The following is a 10,982-nucleotide window of genomic DNA, read 5'->3' on the forward strand; positions in this document are numbered from 1 at the left end:
CCTTAGCTGCAATACTGTCGCAACAGAAATTTCCGCCAAGGGTGCGGGGAATTCTGAAGGTGACCTTCCAGAGCTGTCCCATGATTTGCAGCCAGAAGGCCGGGTTTCACACCCCTCTGTCAGTCAGTCCTGGACCAGCCTGCCCTCTGCAGCAGAAGCCACCCCCAAGGGGCGGATTGTGGAGGGCACCCCAGGGTGCTCTCTGCAGCTGGGGAGCGGTTCTGGGGTCCTGACGTGAGCCAGATCCCTGTGGGGCATCCCAGGTCCTCGCCCCGCTGCCCCACCATGCCTTTGCCCCCATCATGGCTGCATCCGTTGAATGGGCCCCCAAGAAACTGTACCACCTCCACCCCAGCCCTGCCTCCCGGTGCACACAACCCCGAGGACCCTAAATCCTAATTCCTAGCCGGCCTGAGACCCAGTTCCGAAGGGAAGGAAATTCAAAAGCACCAAAAGGACAGATGAAGAGGAGCTGACCCCAAATGCTCTGACGGGGTGGTTAGTATAAAAGGATACACTGGGGGGTGGGGGGGGCCCAAGGCTCTGTTATGTCCTTCTGGAGGTGGCCATTTGGATGCTGTGACCGTTTTGACATTCACGCCTATTTCCTGGCTGAAAAGCACAAATGGCTAGAGAGGCTTTTACGCTACAGAATAACCTACCCAACATCAAACATTCCGCACGTACCATCCCTGCCTTCTCCATACTATCCCTGAACCTCAGGCCCAAGTTCAAGTGCAAGATGCAGGGCAGAGATGGCGGTGGGACCAGAGAATCCCTTGGTGTCCAGCTCTACCCTGCCCCCACAGAAATCAATTAAAACAGTGGCTAAAAGTTATTAAATGCCAGTCCTCATGGGAATAATTAGACATTACTCAGCTTGGGAAACTGAGGCACAAGGAGATGAGCCAGTTTGTGCAAAGTGAACAGAGTACATGTTACAGGTAGATTTCGAACCTAGACTCTGCATTCTTCACCACCAGCCAGTGCTGCTGCCAAGATATCCAGACTGTCAGAGTTCGAATCCCAGCTCTTCCACTTCCTGGCTGTGCAACTTTGGACGAGTTACTCAACCTCTCTGCTTCTTCCTTTCCTCATGTCTGGAAGGCTGTGGTTGTTTCCACTTCATTGCCTTGCAATGGGATTAAATGAGTTCATATATTAATGTATTCAACACGCATAGAACAGTAAAGGACAGAACAGAGTAGTCCCGTATGTGAGTAAATAAACTAACGTTCCAGGCGCCATCTTGGTGTAATTTGCCATTTGCTATTCAGCCCTGGGTTCCTTAGGCACCACCGCAGACCCTTGTTATCAGAGGAGACACTCACTCTAAAAGCCAATTCCCCGGTTTCTCCCGCCACCTGCCCATTAGCGCTTGCTGGGGATAAAGACGGCCTTCCGCATTTTTAACCAGCCCCCCAACCTGGCCTGGGGTTTTGACAAGTCCAGCCTCAGAAGTAGCTGGGAACAATTTAACATTTCTCTGCATCCTGACTGGGGTGGCTTCTGTTGCCTGGCAACCAGGTGAAAAAATCCAAGTTTACACCAAAACGGAGCCTTCCCAACCACAAATCAAAAGGAGAAGGGGGTGGGAGACAAATGGGGGGAGAGGGAAAGCGGATTTTTGAGTCACTGCAGGTCGATATAGTATATGCGCCTCACGGTCAGTTAAATAGTAAAAATGTACTTTTTTCCCCCTTCATCGGACCCTTGGCAAATTCACCGAGAGCACAAAACCAGAGAAAACATTTACAATCGGTGGATCAGTATGGAGCTTAGAACCCACATCACTAAAAGGAAATCGCTCTAGCAATGGCCTCTGGAGGAAAATAAGATTAAGTTAATCAAATAGCAGACAATTAAAGCTGAGTAATGAGTAAAGTGATTTTTTTTTAAAAAACCTTTTTGCACGGCTAGACTTGGGGATGGGGGACGAGGCTGGGCAGTCTCTTGGTCTCTCTGCAATCTTAGTTTTCCCTCCACTAGAACTCAGAGTTGATAGTGGCAGCCTGACTCTCTTACCTTTTCCTTATAGTTTCCAAGAAGGTGAGATCTGCAAGTTATGAACCCTTTCCCCCTCTGCTCCCATTTCTGGTCTCCTAGGGAAGTGGTGGGAAAAAGATACGAAGTGCAGGAAAGTCTCTGAGACCCACCGTACATTCCAGGTGTACTATCGGCGGCCTCGGTGAAGCAGTATGCAGTAATTGAATCCGTTTTGTTTGGAAGGCTTTGAAAAGAGGCGCTAATGGAAATGCAGTTATTAGCAGAAGAGCTACAGGCAAATCTCTAGGGAGAGAGACACCTGTTCCTTTTTTCCTCCAAGCTGGCGGCTTCCCCTTCCTTGAAATACACACACTGCCCCCAGATTGCCCTTCTGAAACCCCTCTTTTACCTGTCATGCCTTTTCTTTTTTTAAAAAAAATTTTTCGGTGTTTATTTTTGAGAGAGAGAGACACACACACACACAGTGTGAGCAGGGGAGGATGAGAGCGAGAGGGAGACACAGAATCTGAAACAGGCTCCAGGCTCTGAGTTGGCTGTCAGCACAGAGCCCGACGCGGGGCTCGAGCCCATGAACTGGGAGATCATGACCTGAGCCGAAGTTGGACACTCACCCGACTGAGCCACCCAGGCGCCCTTCGTCATGCCTTTTCTGCAAGGCATTCAATGCCACCAGGGACCAGAGGAGCAGGGCCATCCCTCCTGGCTAATATTTAGTGCAAGCTCTGGCCACAGGCAGGCAGCCTTCTCAATTTCGGTTTCTTCCACGGCTCTCTGCAAAGCTTCCCCATGTGTGGGTTCACTTCAGTGTGTGTGTGTGTGTGTGTGTGTGTGTGTGTGTGTGTTTCACCTTTGTCTTTATTTATTTTTTATATAATTTATTGCCAAGTTAGCTAACATACAGTGCATATAGTGCATTGGCATCAGGAGTAGATTCCTGTGATTCATCACTTACATACAACACCCAGTGCTTGTCCCAAAGAGTGCCCTCCTCCATGCCCATCACCCATTTTCCCCGCCTCTCTGCCCCCCACCCCCGCCCCCATGGTTCTAAAGGCACCTTTTACTCTCCTTCTGGCTACCCTTTGTTTCTGTCCCTCCCCTTCCCTGGAGAGATCAACCCTCCTCTTTCCCCAACTCCAGTCCCATTTCTATTGCTGAGGGTTGGATTCAAACATTCAAGCCTTTTCAGCTTCTCTGTACCAATCGCTGGACGTATCGGAGATACTGGTTTCAACGGTTGCGTGTGTCTGCGCGCATGTTTTATCTGCCTCTATGTATGTGTTACCTCTTACCACTGAACGCTGAGTAACAGCCAACCATGAAATCTCCCCAGCACGCGGCACGCTGATCTGGGGGCCTTGTGGCTGCAAGCAACAGTCGTGTGGACACCTTTATTGTGGCTTCGTAGAACCCATCAGAGACTTCTGACAGCCAGAGCAGTGAGATCATCAATTTGTGAGGGTTTCTTTTTAACGTTTCTTTATTTTTGAAGGAGAGAGAGAGACACAGAGCATGAGTAGGGGAGGGGCAGAGAGAGAGGGAGACACAGAATCCGAAGCAGGCTCCAGGCTCCAAGCTGTCAGCACAGAGCCCAACGCAGGGCTGGAGCTCACAAGTCTTGATCGAGATCATGACCTGAGCTGAAGTCGACTGAGCTGCCCAGGCGCCCCATCAGGTTTATCTTATAAAGTGTATTTATTTATTTGAGGGTGAGAGAGAGCGAGTGTGAGCGGGATGGGGCGGAGAGAGAGGGAGAGAATCGCAAGCAGGCTCTGCACTGTCAGCGCGTAGCCCTACATAGGGCTCGATCTTACAAACCATAAGATCATGATGGGGGCCGAAACCAAGAGCCAGATGCTTAACTGACTGAGCCACCCAGGTGCCTCTAGATTTGTGTCGTTTTAAAGCTAGTCAGTTGTGGTAATTTGTTACAGCAGCAACGGAAAACGAATCTGCGGTAGTTCGCTGCTGCTCTAGGAAGGAATCCATTTCCTTGCCTCTTCCTGCTTCTAAAAGCTGCCGTGTGACTCTCACCTTTGCCTCCATTGTTACATCTCGACTCTCTGCCTCGGACCCTCCTGTTTCCCTTTTATAAGGACCTCGGTGATTACATTGGGCTCACCCAGGCCGTCTGGGAAAATTCCCCCATCTCAAGATTCCTAACCTAATCACATCTGCAAAGTCCCTTTCACCATGTAAGGTAACTGTGATATTGTGATTTAGAATAAAAAATATATATTTGGTCTTCACGCCTGTTTCTGGCAAAGAGTTCCTAAAACCCTTGGAATTTCCTAAGTGGTAAGAGCGATAATTATCCCTCACAAACTGCTTTCACCACCCCTGAGTGTATGTGAATGCACTGACTTTTCGAAAGCATCTGCGGATGGGGGCTGGTTGCCAGGGAAACGAACCACATGACCAAAGGGTTGGAACTTTCAGTCCCACCCTCCCTGACCTCAAGGAGGGCAGAGGGGCTGGAGGTTGAGTCAACCACTAGTGGCCAAGGAGTGAATCATTCATGCCTTTGTAAGAAGCCTCCACAAAAACCCGAAAGGGCAGGATTCGGAAGCATCGAGGTTGGTGAACACGGGGAGATTCGGGGAGAGGGGCACACCTCAGAAAGCATGAAAGCTCCATGCGTCTTCCCCGCCCCTTACCGCGTGCCTCTCTTCCATCTGGCTGTTCCTGAGTTCTATCCTTGCATCATAAGCCAGTGATCTGGGAAGCAAAATGTTTCTGAGTTCTGTGAGTCATTCTAGCTCACTCATCAAACTGGTGGCGAGATCATGGGAACCTCCAGTTCATAGCCAATCAGAGCTACAGGTAACAACCTTGGCTTGTTAAGTATCGGCTAAAGGGGGGCTGAGGCGGGTCTTAGAGGTCTGAGCCTGAACCCGTGGTGAGGAGGGATGCTATCTCCATGTAGACAGTGTCCGAATTGGGTTGAATTGTAGTGTCGGAGAATTGCTTGGTGGGGTTGGGAGGAAACAGACCCATCAAAGTGATATAATCAGAGGCTCCAGGGATTAGAACGTGATCGTGTTTGGGGGCGATAACTCAGCCTGCCATAGTCCACCCTCTGGCCCCCAAAGATTGATCCCCACCCCATGCAAGATACAACCAGCTCCACTGACTTGCACTCACAGGATTACTTACTCGCTAGAAATATAATGACGAATTACTGTGCGTTAGGGGCTTTTGTAGACACTGGAGATCAGCCAGGAGGGCTCAGATCTGTTGGAAGAAGAGAGACAGTAATTTTTTTTTTTTTTTAAGGAGTATGTTATAGTGATGGATGGTGATATGCAGTTTTGGGGAAAAAACAGACGGAGAGTTTAAATAAGGCGGTTTGGTGGCGAGTGGGGGAGGGAGGTCTCATTGACCTCATGGACTGAGGTGGGCTGAGGGAGCAAGCCAAATGGTGAGTTAGGAGCTGGGACGCCAGCACTCTAGGAAAAAAAAGAACTGAATTAGCAAAGGCCCTCTGGGGGAACAGAGTCTGGGGAAATGGACTAGAAGAGAAAGTGTTTGTGTATTTATTTTGAGAACGAGGAAGGCCATTGAAGTTGATGGGGGTCATGGAAATGATCTCTCTAGTGAGATTGTAGAGATCTCTTGGGAGAGGAATATTGAAACCCTCCAGCCAAAGATAACCAGACATACACCATATGCCCAGAGTCCACAAAGATGGGCTTATGTGCAGGGAGACGGGACACTGAGGAGCTCTGGAAGGGGGGGCATGTAGGATGGGGCGGGAGGGGATTGGTCTAGTGTTTGGGCTTATATTTGGTAATTTTAAGCAGGAGCTAGGGTAGCGGGGACCAGCCCTGTGTTCAAGGCAGTCAGCAGTTCAGTATAAACTTTAAAATCTAGAATTTCCCCTGTTGCCCAAAGAAAAAGAGACTCATTCCCTTCTGCCCTTCTCAGAGCATTTCCTTGAGAAATTGCGTATGTGTAAATCTTTCCTCTGTCTCTATGATGTATACACAAATCTTTTTTGTCAATGCTATTTTTTTTATCATGGTAAACTATATATAACAGAAATTTACCATTGAGCTATTTTTTTAATGTTTATTAATTTTTAAACGTTTATTTATTTTTGAGAGACAGAGAGTGAGCAGGGGAGGGGCAGAGGGAGAGAGAGGGAGACACAGACTCTGAAGCAGGCTCCAGGCGCTGAGATGTCAGCACAGAGCCCGACGCAGGGCTCGAACCCACAAGCCGTGAGATCATGACCTGAGCTGAAGTTGGATGCTCAACCAACTGAGCCACCCAGGTGCCCCAGCACTGAGCTATTTTGAAGCATACAATCCGATGGCATAACGGGCATTCCCAATGGCATATAACTGCCACCCGTATCTCTTTCCAGAACATTTCCTATCACCCTAAACAGAAACGATAACCAGTAAGCAATAACTCCCCATTGCCGCCTCCCTCCCAGCCCTCGGTAACCACTCATCTACATTCAGAGTCTACGTATCCGCCTCTTCTAGAAGTTTCACAGAAGTGGGATCATACAATATTCATCCTTTTGTGACTGGTTTCTTTCACTTAGCGTAATGTCTTCAAGGTTCATCCATGTTGTAACACATATCCGTGCTCCATTCCTTTTTATAGCTGAATAATATTCCATGGCACATAGGTGCTACAGTTTGCAAATCTTTTTGAAAGGCTAAACAAGCCGGGGCGCCTGAGTGGCTCAGTTGGGGCTGAGTTGGTTGGGATTCTCTCTCTGCCCCTCTCCTGCTCACATCCACCCCCCAGAATAAATAAATAAAATTAAAAAAAAAACAAAACTAAACAAACCTTCTGACAGTAGTAAAACCCAGGAATGTTTTCCTTATGGGCTTGAGAAACATGTCTTTGAAATGTAAATATCAAGGAAGCTAGAGTTCTTATCTCCCTGTGACCTTGGGGGTTTAGCTTAAGCCTCTGGTTCCAAACTGTAACCACTGGCCTGTGGTGAAGATAAGAAGTTTTAATACTTCCTTGAGACAAAGGCAATTTGCTAGCACAGTGTGTACCCCCGATTGCCAAATGTGCTCAGGACGAGCTAGGAAAGTTGTGATCGGGTCCTTAACCTTGAGGACAAGATAACATTCATCTCGAGAGCATGTATGTGATGCGGTACTTGGCTGTATATGAAAAGGGTGTAATTTCCCTCTGTGTAATCTCACTAGCGATTGCGTGCTGTGCCTCAAGTCTGGTTTAATGCCTGCTCACTATTGAAACGACTCTTTTCTAGAACTGTGGAGAGGATTTTCTGGATTGGCAGGAGACTTGAATTCTTTCCCAACAGTGTCTTGGTCATCTTTGATCAGAAATGGGCAGAGGGAAGGCCTGGATGGCATTGATAAGAATATAAGAGTTGTTCTTAAGAATGGCCTACCGATCACCGGTGCAGCCGTGGGGTCTGCGTTCCACCTAAGGAGCTGAAAACTTTGGTTACTAAGGTCTCAGTGTCATTGGGACTGATTTCCACATTCTCGGGGCCAGGGTGAAAGCCAGGGGGACATTTAGGAGCCACACTGGGGACAGGGACTGAGACTGTGGCTGAGGAAATGGAGAGAACGAGACAGATTAACAACCATTGGGAGTGACCTGTTTAGAGAAGAAAATTGCTTCCTCGTTCCAAAAGAAGAAAAAAGTTTTCTCGGAGAAACTGAGGCAGAGAGACCATAACCTCTGTTTGGGCATTTGAATACAGATAGTGTTTCCCCGCACACTCAAGGCAAGATCCTAACGTGTGTGCAGTGGTTGACAGCATGGAAATCTGGACCCACCACCACATTCCAATTTAGAGCTGCCCAGCTAGGCTTTTTCCCACTTCCTGATCCACAAAATCAAGGACACAAAAGCAAAGTTGTACTATGCTGTTTAAATCTTGGGTATATTTGTCACGCAGCAATGGTGACTGACATATGTGCACAGTTTCGTTAAGAGGAAAATCTGATGTTCCCTCCCCGCCTTTGCCTCAAAAAGTGACATTTACTCAAAGAAAAAAAATGACAAGAAGTCCATCCCTTGGCTCTCTTCACTCCCCCTTCCTGCTCCTCTTCAGCCCCACATGGACTGAACCCTGGGTAGGCGTAGGTAGCAAGACAGCCCCTCAGATGAGGTCAGGGACATTGAGGGGCATCTCCTCAATGGAGGTGTGTAGAAGGTCTTGACATCTCAAAGAGTCTTCTTGTCTTAGGAAGATTTGTTTTTTTGTTCTGTTTTGTTTTGTTTTTTAATGTTTTATTTATTTCTAGGAGAGAAGAGAGAGAGACAACGTGAGCAGGGGAGGGGCAGAGAGAGAGGGAGTCACAGACTGAAACAGGCTCCAGGCTCTGAGCTGGCAGTCAGCACAGAGCCTGACGTGGGGCTCAAGCCCATGAACCGCGAGATCATGACCTAAGCAAAAGTTGGACACTTAACAGACTAAGCCACCCAGGCGCCCCAGGAAGATTTGTTTTTATCCCCACTTTAGAGATGAGAAAACCGAGGCACAGAGCGGTTAACCTCTGTTTGGGCATTTGGATGTGGAGGGAGAAAGAGTTGCCAAGGATGGCACCAAGTTCCGGGTTTGCAGGAATGGATGGATGTCAGTGTTTCGCAAGGCAGGAAACACTGGGAGAGATCAAGGTGAAGTTGCTGGAGGGTGTCTGTTTCCTCCTGGATACGTTGAGTTTTAAGGACCCAAAGGGAATGTCGGGTGAGCAGTTAGTTCAGCAAGCCTAGATCTCAGAGGAGCAGAGAGAAATGTGGACATTTCGAGGGGGTTTAGGGCGCCTGGCTGGCTCAGTGGGTGGAGCATGCGATCTTGATCTCAGGGCCACAGGTTCGAGCTCCACGTTGGATGTAGAGATTACTTGAAAAAGCTTCCAAAAATAGGGCCACTTAAAAAATAAATAAAGGCAAGGTCTTTAAAGAGGTAACTTGAGTTAAAACGAGGTCATCAGGATGGCCCCTAATCTAACAGGACTGGTGTCCTTCTAAGAGGAGAATGGGACACAGACGTACACGGAGGGAAGACCTTGTGAGGACAGAGGGAGAAGATGGCCATCCACGAGCCATGGAGACAAGCCTCGGATGAAGGCCACCCTGCCCACACCTTGAACAGACTTCTGGCCTCTAGAACCATGGAAAAAGAAATTTCTGTTTAAGCCATCCACTCTGGGCTGCTTTGTTACAGTGCCTTAGCAAACTAATACAATCAGTGACATACTTTTGAACAAATGTACTGAGGTGAAATTCACACAATGTAAAATTAAACATTTCAATTTTTTTAAGTGAGCTCTACACCCCACAACGACCCTGAGATTAAGAGTTGCATGCTCCTCCAACTAAGCCAGCCAGGTGCCCATAAAACTAAACGTTTAAAACTGAGCTACTCAGTGGCAGTTAGTACATTCACAGTGTTCAACCACCACTTCTACCTAGTTCCAGAATACTGGAACAGTTTCTCCCCATTCCCCAATAACAAACCTGCATCCAGCACTTTCACTGTGTCAGGCACTGTTCTATGCACTTTACCTCTATGTGCTCATTTAATTCTGTTGACGGTCCCAGGAAGCCAGTTATCGTATTATTATCCACATTTTACAGATGAGAAGCTGCCCCTCAGAAAGTCTTACCTGCTTGAACTGAACAGCTCATTAGACAATTGCAAATAAGACAGTTATTGAGGGTCGGCTATGTGCAGGGCCTGGGCAGAGTCACTGGGCACCCACATGTGTATCAAATACAGTCCCGATGCTGAAGTTGCTTTTGATCTAGCAGGCAAGATGAACGTTGAATAGTTACAAATTAAGTAAGTAATGACAAGACTGAAAAACCCTGGGAAGGAATCATACTTGGGGCAGTGGGGGCTGAGGTGAGGGAAGAAAGGTCATCTGGAGAAAGAGAAGGAGTAGCTAGAAGGAGGATATTCTGGCACAAAGTATATTCTAGGCAGTGGGGCCAGCATACATGTGAAGGCCAGAAGTGGAAGGAAAGAGATCAGGCTGGCTGGGGCGTGGCTAGTGAAGGAGAGAATGGCTTCAGATAGGCAAGGAGAGGTAGGCAGGGGTCTATCCCTTTGCAACAGTGTTAAGAGATTTCAGATTCATTTCTAAGGGCAATAGGGAGCTATGGATGGCTCACCCTCCCCTGAAAGTTAACTTTACAACTTTATTCCTTTCAGGGCATTCTGATTTCCGAATTAGGGTGGGGGCCACCTTGTTGAGCCTCTATGTACCAACAACAAATCGTTCTATGCCTGTGTGTCCCCCTCCCCTCCCAGCTGGAATTCAAACTCCTGGGAGGCAAGGACAGCATCTTACTCACATCTGTATCCCCAGGGAACACAGCACAGGGCCTGGGTTAAAAATAATAATAATAATAATAGTAATAATAGACACAGGCACCAAAAATAAAGTGCCCACCCACACTTGGATGGCAATTCCTGCTTTGAGGGTTCAAACCCAGGCTCTACCTTTTCAGTGTCTGTGACTTTGAACCAGTGGCTCCCACCTTTATGAGCCTTGTTTTCCTTATTCATAGCATGGGTCTCATTGACAGTACCTAACATTCAGGGCTCGACTAAGGAGAAAGAACCTGTAAAATTCTTGGCACTGTACCCACTCAAGAATATTAAATTAGCTATTACGACATACTGGTTTAGAGCACAGTCAAGCAGAAGTCAAGCGGATCCGAATTGACATCTAGCACGCGGGATTCCAAGTGTGTCCGTTTATCTCCCTGAATCTCAGTTTCCCCATCTCTAACTCAGGGAGATAAGAGTTGATAGGGTTCCTAGGAAAATCTGATGAGCTCATGCACAGGAAGCGCTCCGGACACACAATTAAGAGGGACTCTGCTTTGATCGCTGGTTCGCGGCACCAGGACCCACCGCACAGCAGTCGGTTTGCGAGAACCGCGCGTTTGCCTGGGTCGGCCGCGGCGCGCGCCGCGGGGGTGTGGCCACGGGCGTGGGCGGGGCGGGCTGAGGG

General features: G+C 48.2%; 1 long non-coding RNA gene across 1 annotated transcript; it reads right to left on the bottom strand.

The window, feature by feature from the left end:
* Positions 1-7,866: 7,866 nt before the first annotated feature.
* On the bottom strand, positions 7,867-10,932 carry LOC144233147 (uncharacterized). Its single transcript, XR_013335608.1, has 3 exons — positions 10,647-10,932; positions 9,627-9,764; positions 7,867-8,257 (listed from the first exon to the last, which is right to left on the bottom strand). It is a non-coding gene; the product is annotated as an uncharacterized LOC144233147 (long non-coding RNA).
* Between the last annotated feature and the right edge of the window lie 50 nt (positions 10,933-10,982).

Source organism: Crocuta crocuta, unplaced genomic scaffold (assembly GCF_008692635.1).
Source record: "Crocuta crocuta isolate KB4526 unplaced genomic scaffold, BGI_CrCroc_1.0 scaffold339, whole genome shotgun sequence".
In the NCBI taxonomy this organism is placed as follows: Eukaryota; Metazoa; Chordata; class Mammalia; order Carnivora; family Hyaenidae; genus Crocuta; species Crocuta crocuta.